This window comes from Giraffa tippelskirchi, chromosome 5 (genome assembly GCF_054371585.1).
Source record: "Giraffa tippelskirchi isolate mGirTip1 chromosome 5, T2T-mGirTip1v1.2.pri, whole genome shotgun sequence".
NCBI lineage: Eukaryota > Metazoa > Chordata > Mammalia > Artiodactyla > Giraffidae > Giraffa > Giraffa tippelskirchi.
In genome coordinates, this window is record NC_137279.1 from 2,643,737 (window position 1) to 2,659,154 (window position 15,418).

The 15,418-nt window shown below is 45.7% G+C and overlaps 2 long non-coding RNA genes across 4 annotated transcripts in view; one reads left to right on the top strand and one right to left on the bottom strand.

Annotated features, from left to right (window-relative positions):
• Positions 1 to 9,276, top strand: part of LOC145504615 (uncharacterized) — a 56,717-nt gene extending 47,441 nt beyond the window's left edge. The window contains exon 2 of the long non-coding RNA XR_014052336.1: positions 8,342 to 9,276. This is a non-coding gene — a long non-coding RNA (uncharacterized LOC145504615). The remainder of the gene's footprint in view (positions 1 to 8,341) is intronic.
• LOC145504613 (uncharacterized) overlaps positions 1 to 15,418 on the bottom strand; it is a 268,079-nt gene that overhangs the window by 12,356 nt on the left and 240,305 nt on the right. Inside the window, exons 2-3 of one of the 3 annotated variants that reach the window (XR_014052334.1) lie at positions 8,948 to 8,999; positions 615 to 700 (exon numbers count right to left, since the gene is read on the bottom strand). This is a non-coding gene — a long non-coding RNA (uncharacterized LOC145504613). Of the gene's footprint in view, positions 1 to 614; positions 701 to 4,586; positions 8,204 to 8,947; positions 9,000 to 15,418 lie in introns of those variants that run through there. The other 2 variants (XR_014052330.1, XR_014052331.1) reach the window with 2 other exon arrangements.

Below are 15,418 nucleotides of genomic sequence, written 5' to 3' on the forward strand. Positions count from 1 at the left end.
GTGAACAGGACACTAGGGTCTGTTACCATAGCCCACAGTAGGTACCAAGGGCTGTCTTTGGCTCTGGGGAGTTTTGTGCCAATCATGTGTGCTCAGGAGAGGTGCTGATTCTGCTCCGCAAGGCAGCCACTCACGCTCAGGGTCCCTCTGCTCCCAACTCGACCCTCAGTACGTCATCTCTTTCCCAGGGAGGTATTGCTCCATTTCGGTTATTCATTCTGCTTCTTGAGTCACCAGACATGGGTTGGATCTTCATTCTTTCCTGCATATTCGTGAGTGGGCTAGCATTTAAAGCTTTTGCCTCTGTAACACAAGGATAATAATATCACTGACATCACATGGGTTTTGTTAGGATTAAGTGACACAGCGCATGTAAAGCCGTGTCGTGTCTTATGCATAACAGGCTTGCAATCAATGTCAGCCGTCATTACGCTGGTCCTGGGTGATGCGGATGGAAGTGTCAGCCCAATACTTATTCAGGCCTGGAGCAGCTCTGGACCTTAATCCTCAATGACGGCTGAAGATCCAGAGCAACAGTGGTGAGGAAAGTGGCATCAGGCTGGCTGTGTCATGGCTGAGAGGGGTGGAGAGAAACAGTGCTCCTGAAGTGCCTCCTGTTGAGTTCTTTGGGGACTGGCCATTGTTTCAGCTGCTTTGCATATATCAGTTTTACCTTGCAAGCCAGGTGCTGATATTATTCCTATTTTGCAGATGAGAAAATGGGACAAAGAGAAAGTAATCTGGTTAATAATTGTCCAAGAGGAGTTGAACATGGCAATTCTCTGCTTGACAGTTACAAACGAGATCTTTCTCAATTCCTCGAACACTTCAGAGTAGATCCTGAAGTAAATATTATCATCCTCACTCCACAGACGAGGAAACTCGGACTCAGAGTATCAGCAAAGTGTCCCTGGTTCCACAACTAGCAGGGTAGTTGCCACTGAACTTGTGTGGTTCTTACTTTCAGCATAAGCACTGAATCGTCTTAAGATTTACTTGTATAACAATTTATAGCATAGTTGTCACGAGTGTATGTATGTATATTGGAGTACAGTTGATTTACAATGTTGTGTTAGTTCCAGGTGCACAGCAAAGGGAATTAGACATCTAGTAGTAGTGTTAGTCGCTCAGTTGTGTCCCACTCGTTGCAACCCTATGGACTGTAGCCGGCCAGGCTCCTCTGCCCATGAGATTTCCCAAACAAGGATACTGGAGTGGGTAGCCATTATTTTACATATTCATGTATTTCCAGGTGGTGCTAGTGGTAAAGAACCTGCCTGCCAGTGCCGGAGATCCAGAGATGTGGGTTCGATCCCTAGGTTGGGGAGATCCCCTGGAGTAGGAAATGGCAACCGACTCCAGGTTTCTTACCTGGAAAATTGCATGGGCAGAGGAGCCCACAGGCTACGGTCCACGGGGCTGCTGAAAGTTGGCCAGGACTGAGCACACACACACATCTGTTCTGTTTTAGATTCTTCCCCACACAGGTTATTGCGGAGTGTCGAGTCGAGTTCCCTGTGCTATACAGTAGGTCCTTGTTGGTTGTCAATTTTATATCAAGAGTGAATATCTGTCATTCCCGTCCTAATTTATGCCTCCCCCTTCCCTTCTGTGGTTTTTGTTTGCTTTCTATCACTCAGCCAGTAGATTGCAATCTAAACAAGGACAAGAACTTCATAAAGTAAACAAGGGGGTTATTGACCTTTAAGGAACACCTCACACAATTTGAAGATTTACTATTATCCCAAGTTTGCATTTTCTTTAGACTAGAAGCATGCAGAGATACAAGCATTTTGATTTTGACGGTTGTGAGAGATGCTTCTTGCTTTCCCCTCTACTCAAAGCCAGCATTGAAGAGATGGCAGCGAAGGACCTTCCCCAGAGAATCCTAATTGCAGCTGCTCTCCCTGCCAACTAGAGGAGCTTCCCCATTGGAGCCATGTGTTCCTGCTACAGTATGGAGCCTGATCCAGAAAGCACGTTCAAGGCCTCGCATCGCTGTGTGACTGGCATGTAGAAGCCCCATGGGCCACAGGAGAAGGGACAGCAGGCACCCCATCTGTGGACCCCTCAGTAACAAGCGTGACCAGGTCAATGTCATTGCTGGTTCACTCTTCCCAGCAGTAGGAAAGCTGACCAACTGATCTGGAGCGCAGGAGAGGTGGTGGCTGGAATGGGCCTTTTCTTGAAGGTGTAAATGTTCAGTATGAGGTTTGTCAGACTCAGGTGTACTTTGAGGCTTTAAGTGCTAAACCACCTTCTCTGTCCCTGAAGTATGACCAAGCAGTTTACCAGACCCAAGCGTGTAAGGTCAGTCACTGAAGTCTAGAAACCCCAGGCCGGTTCTTTGAAACCCCAGTTCTTAGCAGCACAATTCCTCTGTGCCGCGGTGTCTTTAGCTTCGTCCATCAGAGACAAGGATTGTCAGGAAAATAAGTATTTAATACAGATCCAGAGTCCTTTGCCTACAGTTCCAAACCCTGAAAGCAGAGTTTAGAAAACTTACAGGGTCAGTGTTCAGTTAGCACACACCCTGTGTAACTTCCCACGCTTCCAAAACAAGATATAAACCATGGCCCATAAAGTTTCCTCATCCTGCAAGCTGTTCCCTCTCCCTCACAGTCCTCCCAGCAACTGTCTTCTGATTTCTGTCAGCACGGGTTAGTTTTGCCTGTTCTCGGACCTAACATAGATGGAGCATGTTCCCCTCTGTGTATGAATGCTGTCAGTCAAACTTTGGAGACCCATCCTTACTGCGTTACAGATGCATTCCTTTCTTCCTAAGTTGTGTTCCATTCTGTATATACAGCAGACTTTGCAGAACCTTGTTGGTGGGCACCTGCGCCGTTTCCAGTTGTTGGCTGTTGTGAATAATGTTGATATGATCATCTTCGTACAAGTATTTTTTGTGGACATCTATTTATATTTTTCTTGGATCAATGGAATTGCTGGGTCATAAGGTAGTTTTTTAACTTGGTAAGAAAATGCAGAATCTTTCTCTAAAGTCGTTTACCTGCTCTGTCCTCCCACCAGCAAAGTGGGAGGATCCTGGTGGCTCTTGTCTCTGATACTTGCGTTGCTTGGTCTTCTGGACTTTGGGGAGTCTAGCGGATGTGGAATGGTGTCACACTGTATGTTTAATTTCTATTTCCTGATGATTAACATTGAGCACTTTTACAGGCGCTTACTTGCCCTTTGTTTACCCTAGTCATGAAGTGGCTTACATTATTTTTGCCCATTTTTTTTTATAACATTTTAAAGTTAAGAGTTCTTTATATATTTAGATATAATAAAGATACATATTTTAGATATTTCAGTTGTTAAGAATTCTTTATGTATTTTAAGCTCTCTGCCAGATACATGTATTGCAAATATTGCTTTCCCACAGTTTGTGACTTGTTTGTTAATTGAAAACAAAACATTTTAAAATAATGTGAATCAAGTTGTACGTGTGTGCTAAGCTGCTTCAGTCATGTTCAACACTTTTGCGACCCCTGGACTGTAGCCCACCAGGTTTCTCTGTCCGTGGGGATTCTCCAGGCAAGAATACCAGAGTGGGTTGCCATGCCCTCCTCCAGGGGATCTTCCCAACCCAGGGATTGAACCCACATCTGTTATGTCTCCTGCATTGCCAGGCGGTTTAAATCCTGATCTGAAATGACATGGCTATTTAGTCATTACAGATGCCACTTAGTATCAGTACTCATATTTCACTGCAAAAATGTTGGTTTGTTTAATTATAAGACATTGAACCCACTGAACGTTTTAAATCATATATGGTATATATGCTGTTTTCCTTTTCTACAGTCAGGAATATTTTAAATTTCAGAAGCACTTAGTCTTAAGAGTCAGGGGTTGCAAACACACTAGTCTCATCGGGGACCGGGACGGAGGTGAGCTCCTGGAATGCCAAGTGGACATTGAGCACAAGAGCACTGGTGCCTTATATTAAGCAACTTCATTAGTTATTATAAGAGAATGTTTTAATGGATTGTAGGTATTTTAATTACAAACTTTTAGAAGTTGTCAACCATGCTCTTTCTATACTTTTGAAGGCACATCAAGACAAGAGAATTATATAGCACATTAAATTATAGAAATTTTAGTGATAAAGTCTAATAAAATCGGTTTTTCATTTTGGATCATTCAGAGTTGATTATGGAAGCTTCCCAGGTGGTGCTATTGGTAAAGAACCCACCTGCCAATACAGGAGACACAAGAGTTGCAGGTTTGATCCCTGGGTGGGGAAGATCCCCTGGAGGAGGGCATGGCAACCCACTCTAGTATTCTTGCCTGGAGAATCCCATGGACAGAGGAGCCTGGGGGGCTATAGTCCATGGGGTTGCAAAGAGTCAGACACAACTGAAGTGACTTCAGGCATGTACCCTTTCATCATGACTTAATAGTTCTTCTTAAATGTTATTACTTTTCTTATTTTTCTTGGATCAGTGGCTAGAAATGGAATTTCTGGATCATAAGGTAGTTTTTTAACTTAATAAGAAAATGCAGAATCTTTCTCTAGTTTACCTGCTCTGTCCTCCCACCAGCAAAGTGGGAGGATCCTGGTGGCTCCTTGTCTCTGCTACTTGCCATGCCTGGTCTTGGTCTTCTGGACTTTGGGGAGCCTAGTGGATATGGAATGGTGTCACACTGTATTTTGCCTTAGAAGTCTATTCCTCAAAAGAACAATGTAAACCAAATTTTCAACTGTAATAACTGCAAGACTATAACTGACTTTCAGTTTTAGATGATTAGTGTTTGAATGCTGATGAGATGGAGAGCTATGCAAAACCAAGAGCAACAGTTAGCAAAATGTGTCCCTGACTTAACTAAATGAGGACTTAGGACAGGGGCTTGGGCCAAGTTGAGAACGCCCAGCTCTGCTATGCTGGTATATGCAAATGTTGTTGGTTAAGTTGATTATCAAAAATGGTTTCAGTAGAAAAGTCATGAACATAATTTAACCTAAAATTGTAAAAGAAAAAAATATGGACACTGTTTTCTCAGTCAAAAAGACCTCTATTGTGACAGCAGTTTCTTGTGTGTTATGTGTTTTAAATATAGCTGTGTGTACATGTGAATCTTGAATTCTCAATCTCTCCTGCCCTCCAGGAACTGTAAGTTCATGTTCTACGTGAGTTTGTTTCTGTTTTGCAAGTAAGTTCATTTATATCAGTTTTTTTTTTTTATTCTGCATATAAGTGATAGCATATGCTATTTCTTTGTCTGACTTAATTCACTTAGTAAGATCATCTCTGGGTTTATCCAAATTACCACAAATGGCATTATTTCATTCTTTTATAGCTGAGTAATAATCCATTGTGTGTATATATGTATATATTCCATATAGAATATTCTAATATATATACCCTACATCATTTTCAATGTTTAATATGGTTAAAAGTCACCTAATATAACACATACTATTTTAACCATATTTAGCTGTACAGTTCAGTGGCACCAAGTGCATTTGTATTGTTGTGTGCCCATCACCACCGTCCATCTCTGGAATCATTCACCTTCCTAAATTGAAACTGTCCCCAGCAAGCACTGACACCCCCTCCCCCTCCCCCGGCCTCTACCAGTGTACCTTCTGACTGTGATTTTGACTGTTCTGGGAACTTCATATAAGTGGAATCAAACAGTATTTGTCTGCACCTACTCTATACTGGAATACATTTTTAAGGTTAATGTATGTTCTACAAAAGGTTGTACCTTTTTTCTTCCCCCTGTGCTATACAGTAGGTTCATATGTCCAGCCCAGTCTTCCAATTTATCTCCCCCTTCCCATCCAAACATTTGTTCTCTACATCTGTGTCTCTCTTTCTGCTTTGCAACTTTGCAGGTAGGATCATCTGTACTATTTTTATATGTATTTGTTTTTTATATTATGTGACTTTTACCACAATTAAAAACATTAAAAAAAGATGTAGCATATATATATTAGAATATATACATGTATACACAGTAGAATACTTCTTGTTGTTGTTCAGTTGCTAAGTCATGTCGGATTCTTTGTGACCTCTTGAAGCTAGGCTTCACCATCTCCCGGAGTTTGCTCAAACTCATGTCCATTGGGCTTCCCAGGTGGCTCAGATGGTCAAGTGTCTGCCTGCAATGTGGGAGCCCCGGGTTTGATGCCTGGGTTGGGACGATCCCCTGGAGGAGGAAATGGCAACCCACTCCCATACTCTTGCCTGGAAAATCCCCTCGACAGAGGAGCCTGATGTGCTGCAGTCCGTGGATGGAGGAGCCTGGTAGGCTACAGTCCATAGGGTTGCAAAGAGTTGGACACGACTGAGCGACTTCACTTTCACTTTCTTTCTTTGTTTTCAGCCATAAAAAAGAATGACATTTGTGGCAATATGGATGAACCTAAGGATTATCATATTAAGTGAAATAAGTCAGAGAAAGACGTATCATATGATATCACTTATGTGCAGAATCTAAAAGAAAAGGATAGAAATGAACTTATTTACAAAGTACAAACAGACTCACAGGCTTAGAGAATGAACTTACAGTTCCGAGGGAAGAGGGGAAAGGGGAGGGGAGAGGTAAATTAGTCATCTGGGATTAACAGATACACACTGCTATATGTAACATACAACAAGGGCCTACTGTCCATAATACAGAGAACTATATTCAATATCTTATAATAACTTATAATGGAAAAGAATCTGTAAAAGAAATAGGTACACATACACATGTATATGTTTGTATAAATCCTTGTAAATCAAGTATACTTCAATAAAAAAAATTAGATAATTCTCATCTGCCTGTCGGAGAAGGCAATGGCACCCCACTCCGGTACTCTTGCTTGGCAAATCCCATGGACGGAGGAGCCTGGTAGGCTGCAGTCCATGGGGTCGCTAAGAGTCGGACACGACTGAGCGACTTCACTTTCACGCATTGGAGAAGGAAATGGCAACCCACTCCGGTGTTCTTGCCTGGAGAATCCCAGGGACGGCGGAGCCTGGTGGGCTGCCGTCTATGGGGTCGCACAGAGTCGGACACGACTGACGCGACTCAGCAGCATCTGCCTGTGGGAAAATTGCGTTTACTCTTCTGAAGAACTAAAGCCGTTATAATTCATAGAGAATGCAGATAGTTCCTCTGCTCTGCTAGTAAGGGGCGGCACTAGGATGTAAGTAACTTCTATCATCATGCCAGCACACCATGAACTCCTTTGCTCTCTGCTGCAGTTTTGAGGGCAGTACACAGTGCCTCGCCTGTGAAGTCAAGTTTGGGCCCACAGGATGGACCGTAGCACCCCCAGGCTCTTTGTAACAGGGTTTCCAGTTGTGAAGTCTGTGACTCTGCCCGTCTGGGCTGGCTCACTGCTCACTGGGGAAGCGATGACATCCATGTGGATTTTTCTCTCATGCCCACATCACCTCATCGTAGGCAGGGATCTGCCCGCAATCTCAGGTGAGTCAAGCTGGAGAGCATAGACTGGTGTAAAGCCTTGTTTTCCCCTGAAATACACTTCTTTGACGGGGTTAAAACCAAAGTCAGAAGTGCCTGCAGTTCATCTGGAATGTTGGAAGGGACCATTTCCTCTCAGTGTCTGTTGGAACCCCCTCCGCCTGCGCGCTCTGCTCCGGCCTACAGCACAGCACCTTCGCAGGGGCGGGAGAACAGCTGTGCTGATCAGAGTCTGAAAGCGGATGGAGCGGCAGTGTTATGTCATCAAATCTTCCAGCCCGAGGAGCAAGAGACAAGACACGCTCTTTTCTTCCCCATTTGCAGGTGCATTCATTTACAACTAAATAGCAGGAATGTCTCTCACACAAGCAGTTAATACGGACTAGAATTTTCCCAGTAACCAGATGGCGTGCATTTCATACCACGCTTGTTGAATCAAGAACTAAAATCTGCCAATAAGTTGCATGGAAGTTTTCCACAGTCTCCTTAGGTGACCTCATTTAAGATTTTGAATTTTTTTGAGGTCAGAAAGCTTATAAATATTCAGTCTTTGGTGACTCATTTTCAGGGCTATGGTGGAGTAATTATAGAATAGTTAGCCATCATTGAAAATATTCTTTCGCTTATGTTGTGTTATGCTTTTTTTTCTTATTACCTTCTGCTTGTCTATTGATTGCTTCAATACAGTCTTTATTCAAAGAGCCACCTAAAAAAAGATGAGTCTAAAAAGCCATGGACAGTGTTATTCCCTTTGATTAGAGACATCATCACCATAAGTCTGAAATTTTGCAGAACAGATAAAAGTATTGAGATTATTTATACTTAAATTTTTTTTTCAGTGTAGTAAAACATCGTTTTGACTTCACACAGCATCTGTTACTTCATCGTCTACTACTGACACTCTGATTTTCCTTAGGACCACCTCCCTGCCCTCTACTCACCCTGAACTGGAGGTGGGGCATGTGATCTGGACCTTCCTAAGGAGGATACATCACAGGCTGCATCCAGATGGTCCTGAGTCAGCCAGTCAGAGCCAGTGAAACACAACAGTGGCATCTTTGTTGACATCATTAGGAAGAAATGTCTTTTAAGTTTGTAGCTAGTGGACATCTTGATACCATGTAAGGGAGCTTGTTTGAGAATGAAGCCCAAAGAGTAGAAAGAAGCCTTCAGAGATGAAGTAAGAAAGAGGCAGAGAGAGAGAAGAAGAGGGACCCCTATTTGCAGCAGGGGTGTTGTTCTACCCTTAGGATATTTTTTTTTTAAGACACCAAACGTTCTCTCTTTGCTAAAGTGTAAACCGGGCTTTCTGCTACCTGGAACTAGGTCTTGAATAATATACATAGCAAATCATATTTATGCTTTGACTCGGGAAAGCCAGTATGTTCCCAGGCATAGATTAAACTATTCAGGGGGAATTATCTGCTCAAATTTAAAACAGAATGAGAATTTGACTCATATTTCTAAGAAGAATTCTATCTAAGTAAACCAGCATACAGAATGCTTGCTTGTCCAGTCTTACCTGAAGAGATGGCCTGGAGGAGAATTGTGGTACCTGAAGGAGTCTTTCAGGCCTAGAAAAGAAAACAACAGTCTCAAAGGCCCTTGCTGAATCATCTAACTTCGGAGAAAACAAAAAAGAACCTTAGGTCCCACCCTGATGGTCCAGGCCGGCTTCTCTGAAAACCTTCCACCCCCTACACCTGCCCAGAAGACTTATCAGCCCCTGTCCAGGAACCTTCCACAACCCCCTATAAATACGGAGCCTCCCTGATCCCCCTCGGCGCTCAGCCTGTTCGTCAGGCTGACTGTCACCCCTCCTTGCCTGAGTAAAGGTAACCTACTTCTGTTGAGGTCGTCTTTCCTTTTCTGCCTCGGCCCGAACTATACCCTGCAGTACCCATGACGTGGTCTCCTTTTGAACATTTATACACAAGGAGAAATTGCAGGGTTGTGGCTGTTACCATATGAAGGAAACCATATAACTTTAAAATGCCTTTCTTTCTAAGCCCTAAAGGGCTTCTCTGATAGCTCAGCTGGTAAAGAATCCCCCTGCAAAGCAGGATACCCTGGTTTGATTCCTGGGTAGGGAAGATCCACTGGAGAAGGGATAGGCTACCCACTCCAATATTCTCAGGCTTCCCTTGTGGCTCAGCTGGTAAAGGATCTGCCTGCAATGCGGGAGACCTGGGTTCGATCCGTGGGTTGGGAAGATCCCCTGGAGAAAGGAAAGGCTACCCACTCCAGTATTCTGGCCTGGAGAATTCCATGGACAGAGAAGCCTGGTGGGCTACAGTCCATGGGTTGCAAAGAGTCGGACACGACTGAGCGACTATCACTTTCATTTGCTCACCAGCAGCATCACGGTAAGGATTAGCACTGTAATGAATATACAATGCCTAGCTCACAGTCAGAATTAAATAATGACAGTTTTTATGCAGTTCAGATGCCCCTAGTCACTTCAGTCTCCAGAGTGTAGTATTTTTCTTTACACGGTAGGGGGGCTGGCATTATACAGTCCTGGAGGGCACCACTTGCATTGCACTCCGAACACTCACCCTTTCTGAAGCACCAGGCCTGTCTGAACTCGACCTCTAGAGCTGTACTGTCGTGGCCAATCATTTTAGAAGTCTAAAATGGTAGGAAAGCCAGTCCTCTCTTATTTTCCTTTCTCATACAACTTATAAGAATTCTTGCTGCATCAGTGCTTATAATGTTACACAACTTCACCACGGCTCGTGCTTTTATGGTCTAAACAGTTTCAGCCAGAGTCCTGCAGACCCTTCTGCACCGTCTCAGCTGGTCACGCCGGCTTATGTGGCCTGGCTACACCTGTACTACCCCCCAGGGAGAGCCGGGACCCACTGGGGGCTTTAACCCGCTCCTCCAGGAGGGAGAGGGGATGACCGAGTGCAGAGTAGCCGTGGAAGTGGCCACGAAAAGGCCAGTCCTGGGGACACGGCTCTGAGCCAGGCTTTCAGGCAGACCAGCATCTATACCAGGAAAGCCTCAGCTGGGCACCCGAGTCCTCGATCTCTTAGGACTCAGAGAAAAGCCAGTCCCTCCCTACACTAGGCCAAGGCCCCTCTCCTGGGGAGGAATGGTTACCAGAGTGATGAAACACTGACGGAGCTGCAGCTGGGTCTGACCCCCAGACCCACGGAGTGTGCTGAGTCACCTCCGTCGGGTTGTACCCTGTGTGACCCCCTGGACTGTAGCCCACCAGGCTCCTCTGTCCATGGGAGTCTCCAGACAAGAATGCTGGAGTGAGTTGCCCTTTCCTTCTCGAGGGGATCTTCCCCACATAGGGGTCAGACTGTCATCTCTCAAGTCTCCCGCACTGGCAGGGCCAGTTCTTTACCACTAGCGCCACCCATTCCGTCACTCATATTACTGCAGGTACAGAGAGGGAGTTAAGTGCTTTTGGCAAGATCAGAGTTGAGACTGGAAAACAAAGCCCTCTGTTTAGACCCTTCCTCCTTGTCCTGAGAATGCAATCACAAAATCCAGGAGTCTGTCCCCAAGTTCATTCTAGTTGTTCAGAACCAGTGTATTTGGGGCACAAGCAAACTCCCCAGGTGAAGACTCCATGCTGGTCCAGCCTCTTGCTGCCAGAATAAGGAGCAACTCCATTCTCCATTCTTTCCAGCTGGACTGTAAGCCCAGTTTCATACAGCCTCCTGCTCAGAACACACACACACACACACACACACACACAAGCCCAATTTCCTACAGCCTCCTGCTCAGAACACACCCCTCCACACACACACCTCTTCCCAAACTTCACTTTTCAGACACGGAAATACAAGTTCATATTTAAGAAGAAAAGTGTCTCCAACATACGTTACCAAGCGGAGGACTTGAATTGCTAAGTCTGAAGGAAACCTTCCAAACCACTATGTGCTCAACTTACAGTCATGTGAGCGAAACAGCACTCTAGGGGAACCTCGCCTAGAAAAGAGAAAAACACCAACCTGTACCCTAAAATGTGGAAGCCTCCTGCAGCCCCTGAACAGGCAGTGTTTTAGGTATTTTCAGATCCAGTGTCCACTGACCATGGACCTGTTTCTCCCACCTACTTGAAAGTACAGTCTGCACTTTCAGCATCAAGCATCACCACTGTGTTGCAGACACTAAAGGGAAAAGTCCCGTCCAAGCCCTTCAGCAGATACTCCACTTCTCCCAGAACTCCTCCATCTGGATGCTCAGCCATCACCCAAGAACCGCAGGTTTGGGGAGGACAGTGTCAGACATGGCCTCAGTGCGGCTCGAAAGTCATCAAGCCTGTTTTGAATCCCAGCCTTACCCTGTATAGCTCTGTGACCTTGGGCAACTTATTGAGTTGGCCAAAAGTTTCATTCAGGGTTTTCTGTAACATCTAATGGAAAACCCCGAACGAAGGTCTTGGCCAACCCAATAGATAGCCTCCGTTTCCTCAAGGGCAGAACGGGCAGTCAGAGAGCCCATCTCAGTGCACCAGGAGAAGGAAATAGTGTCCCAGCAGAGTGATGGGTACATTGCACATGTCTGATAAAAGTGTTTCTATCTTCCTACATTATTATTATGCACAAATTAAATTTCTCTCTCTTCATTTACATGGAAACTTCTGTTCAGCACAGTGGCACTTTTTCTCCCCAGGATCAAAACCTTGAAGCTTTAACTTATTTTCTGTTATTCTTATGTCACATAGTTTATTGAATGATATGGCATATTAATAAATACATCGAACAATTATGAGGAAATGAATGAAATCATCGAGTGCATTTCTTTAGAAAATTTCTCTTACTCCCTTTGTTCCTGCTCAGGACCCTGGCTTGAACTTCACCTTCTAGTACATTATCACCTGCCCGAAGCCCCCAAACTGAACACTCACCCTCTGCACTTTTGCCTCTATGATTCATTGTCTAATCAAGTTTTCTCAGATACTTTTTCAATCTGTCACTATACAGTGGCTTTTAATTTCCATAGGCGATTTTCGTCTAAACTGCTCACTTTGGCATCGAAAGGTCACCATCAGCAGAACCCCCACCTCCGCCCAAGCTTTGACACTAAATCCAATTGTGCTGCTCCTCTGTACTTCATCCTGCCTTCAGAACAAGACAGTGTCCTCATCAGTGTGGTTATAGGGTCAACCACAGTTCCTGTGCTGTGCTGGGCAAAGATGGACAAGACATGGCCCAGCCCCTTGGGGGCTCCCAGACCTACAGCGAGCATTCTGTGAACTTGGCCCTGCCTGCCTCTGGATCATCTGCCGCTCTGCCTGAAGCCTGGTCTTCAGCTCTGTGTGTGACTGCAGTTCTCTGGCTGGGCCCTGCTCCCTTACCTTTGTAGGGAGACTTCCCAATGCCCCAACCCCCGCCTGGCTGGGGGGTTCCCGTTCCGTGTCCCCTCGGCATCCATCATGCCTTCTTTCCCAGCATCACCAGGCTGCGTGGAGGGGCTCCCCATCCACACGGCCGGCAGGACCTGGGCCAGTTAGGTACCTTGAAACAGTGGCATGCCACTCTGTTCTGATTACTGGCATTGATGCAATGACGGTTTGATTCCCTCCTTCAGAAAGAAAGCAGTGCCTGTGTTTGAGAGCTGATCTGAGGCTCCCCTCTTTGGGGGGTTCACCTTCCCCAGAGCTGTGCCCCCACACCCCTGCTGGTCTTCACTGCTCCCCTCTGCTCCTCCTTCCTAATCATTTATGCAGCTCCCCTATTTAGGATTTTTCAGTCTGGATCAAGTTTTCTGGGCACAGTAATCAGATGACAGTTACACTGGCTCAGGGGTCAGACAAATGTAGTTTCAAATTCTGACTCTGCCATGGTGAAGTGTGGAAGGCTATGAACCCTTCTCAGCCTCGGAGTTTTCATATATAAACTGGGTAGCAAAAGACGGTGTTACAGAATTGTTGTATTAAAAATACTCCATGGAAAACACTGCAGGAGCCAGGACTTGTCAGGAAATCTAAACCCACTTATCTGTCATCTGTCTATCCATCCATCCAATAATACCTTGTGACTCAGCTCCCAGTTTTTATCACAGTCACTATTATAAAGATCACAGAGCTTTCTTAAAAAACCTTCCTTACACTTGGAGACAGACGGCACCAACAGAAGTGGCCACCACAAGACTCGTGCTCAGAGACTTTCCAATCACCGAGCGCATGAATGAATTATCAGAGCGTTCAGCGTCCTCCTGCGCTGCCAGCACTGACCTCGCCTCCTGCTTTCCAGAGGAAACATCACCATGAGACAGGCGCCCGCTCAGCCTCCCTCCGCAACCCCTGGGCCGGCCGAGAGGTGGCGCCTCCGACCACCCTCCTTGGCCTCCTGCGAAACGTCCGCTTCCGTCAGCCGGCAGACTTTCTCTCTGCCTTTAACCCTCACTCTCCTCAGGCCGCCGTCAGTAGGCCCCGCCACTTCCTCTGTGCTGAGTCCTCATCCTGTGGCTGGTAGAGACCAAAAGCGGCTGGGTAGGTGGTGCAGTTATTATGTCGTGTCCGACTCTGCGACCCCACAGATCGTAGCCCGCCAGGCTCCTCTGTCCATGGGATTCCCCAGGCAAGAATACTGGAGTGGGTTGCCATGCCCTCCTCCAGGGGATCTTCCCAACCCAGGGATTGAACCAGGGTCTCCTGCATTGCAGGTAGATTCTTTACCAACTGAGCCACCAGGGAAGCCCTGGATAGATGGTAAGAAATCAATCTGAATCCCCCTTCACTGGAGACTGATCTCCACAAAGATGGTCAGCTTCTGCTGACTTCCCGTGTCTGTGAGGTTCTGCCACATCTGTGTGACCACATCACCCTGAACTGTGCTAAGTCACTTCAGTCGTGTCCAACTCTTTGTGACCCTATGGACCACATCCCGTCAGGCCCCTCTGTCCGTGGGATTCTCCAGGCACGAATACTGGACTGGGTTGCCATTTCCTTCTCCAGGGTATCTTCCTGACCCAGGGGTCGAATGTGCGTCTCTTATGTCTCCTGAATCAGCAAGTGGGTTCTTGACCACTGTCGCCACCTGGGAAGCCCCAGCCTCAACCAACACCTCCCAGAAGCCCCCCGTAAACACCAACACCCTCACAGTGGCCTAGGAAGCTGTCCAAAGATGCTTCCACCTCAGAGCACCTGTGCTTGCTTCTTCTCCTGCCTGGAACGATCTGCCCCCACATACCTGCTCAGGCACGCCCTCACCCCCGTCCATTCTTGCTCTCCTGTGACGTCACCACCTCAGTGAGGCCCCCCACCACTAGCAGTGCCCCGTCCCTCTTTTCCTGCTTTATTTTCATTATCATATTTCCTGATCACCAACAGATCACCTTTTATTGATTAACTGATTTATTGTCTGTCACACAAATGCACAAACATAAGGTTTATAGATAGTTATTTTTGCCCATTTTATTCCTCATTTTATCTCCAGCATTTAGGATTGAGCACATAGTTGGTGCTCAACATACATTTGTGAAAGGTATAACCTTGCAACTGACAGTCGTGCCTTATTGACTCATTTCACAAATATTTATTGAGAACTTCTGCGTGCAAAGCACAGTTCTAGGAACTGAGGAAAGTAAGGAACACAAAGGGCAAGGCTCTGACTTCAAAGTTTACCTAATTTTTAGTTATTATATATCATTTTTCTCTTTGTACAAATTCTAAGATTTCTGACAGAAACCATGACTTCCCTTTCTTTTGTGTGGCCACAAAGTACCTTCATGAGAACAGGACGCTCAGAATTGTCACACTAATTGCGCACCAATTTCTATGTCTGGAAGAAAGTCATAAATTTCGCGACTATGCAGGATCTTTTGGTCCCAAAATCCTCAACTGTAGAAACGTGAGCATATCAGTGAGCAGATTTGGGGGCTGGAGGAGAACATGGAGGCTGGCTGGGAGGCTACTGCGTTGCTCCACTTGCAAAGACAATTGTTTGAACTCAAAGAGGCCACTGAGAGCAGATCTCATGCCAAGATTAAACAAGCAAGGACTTCATGAGGGGAAACGCTATGT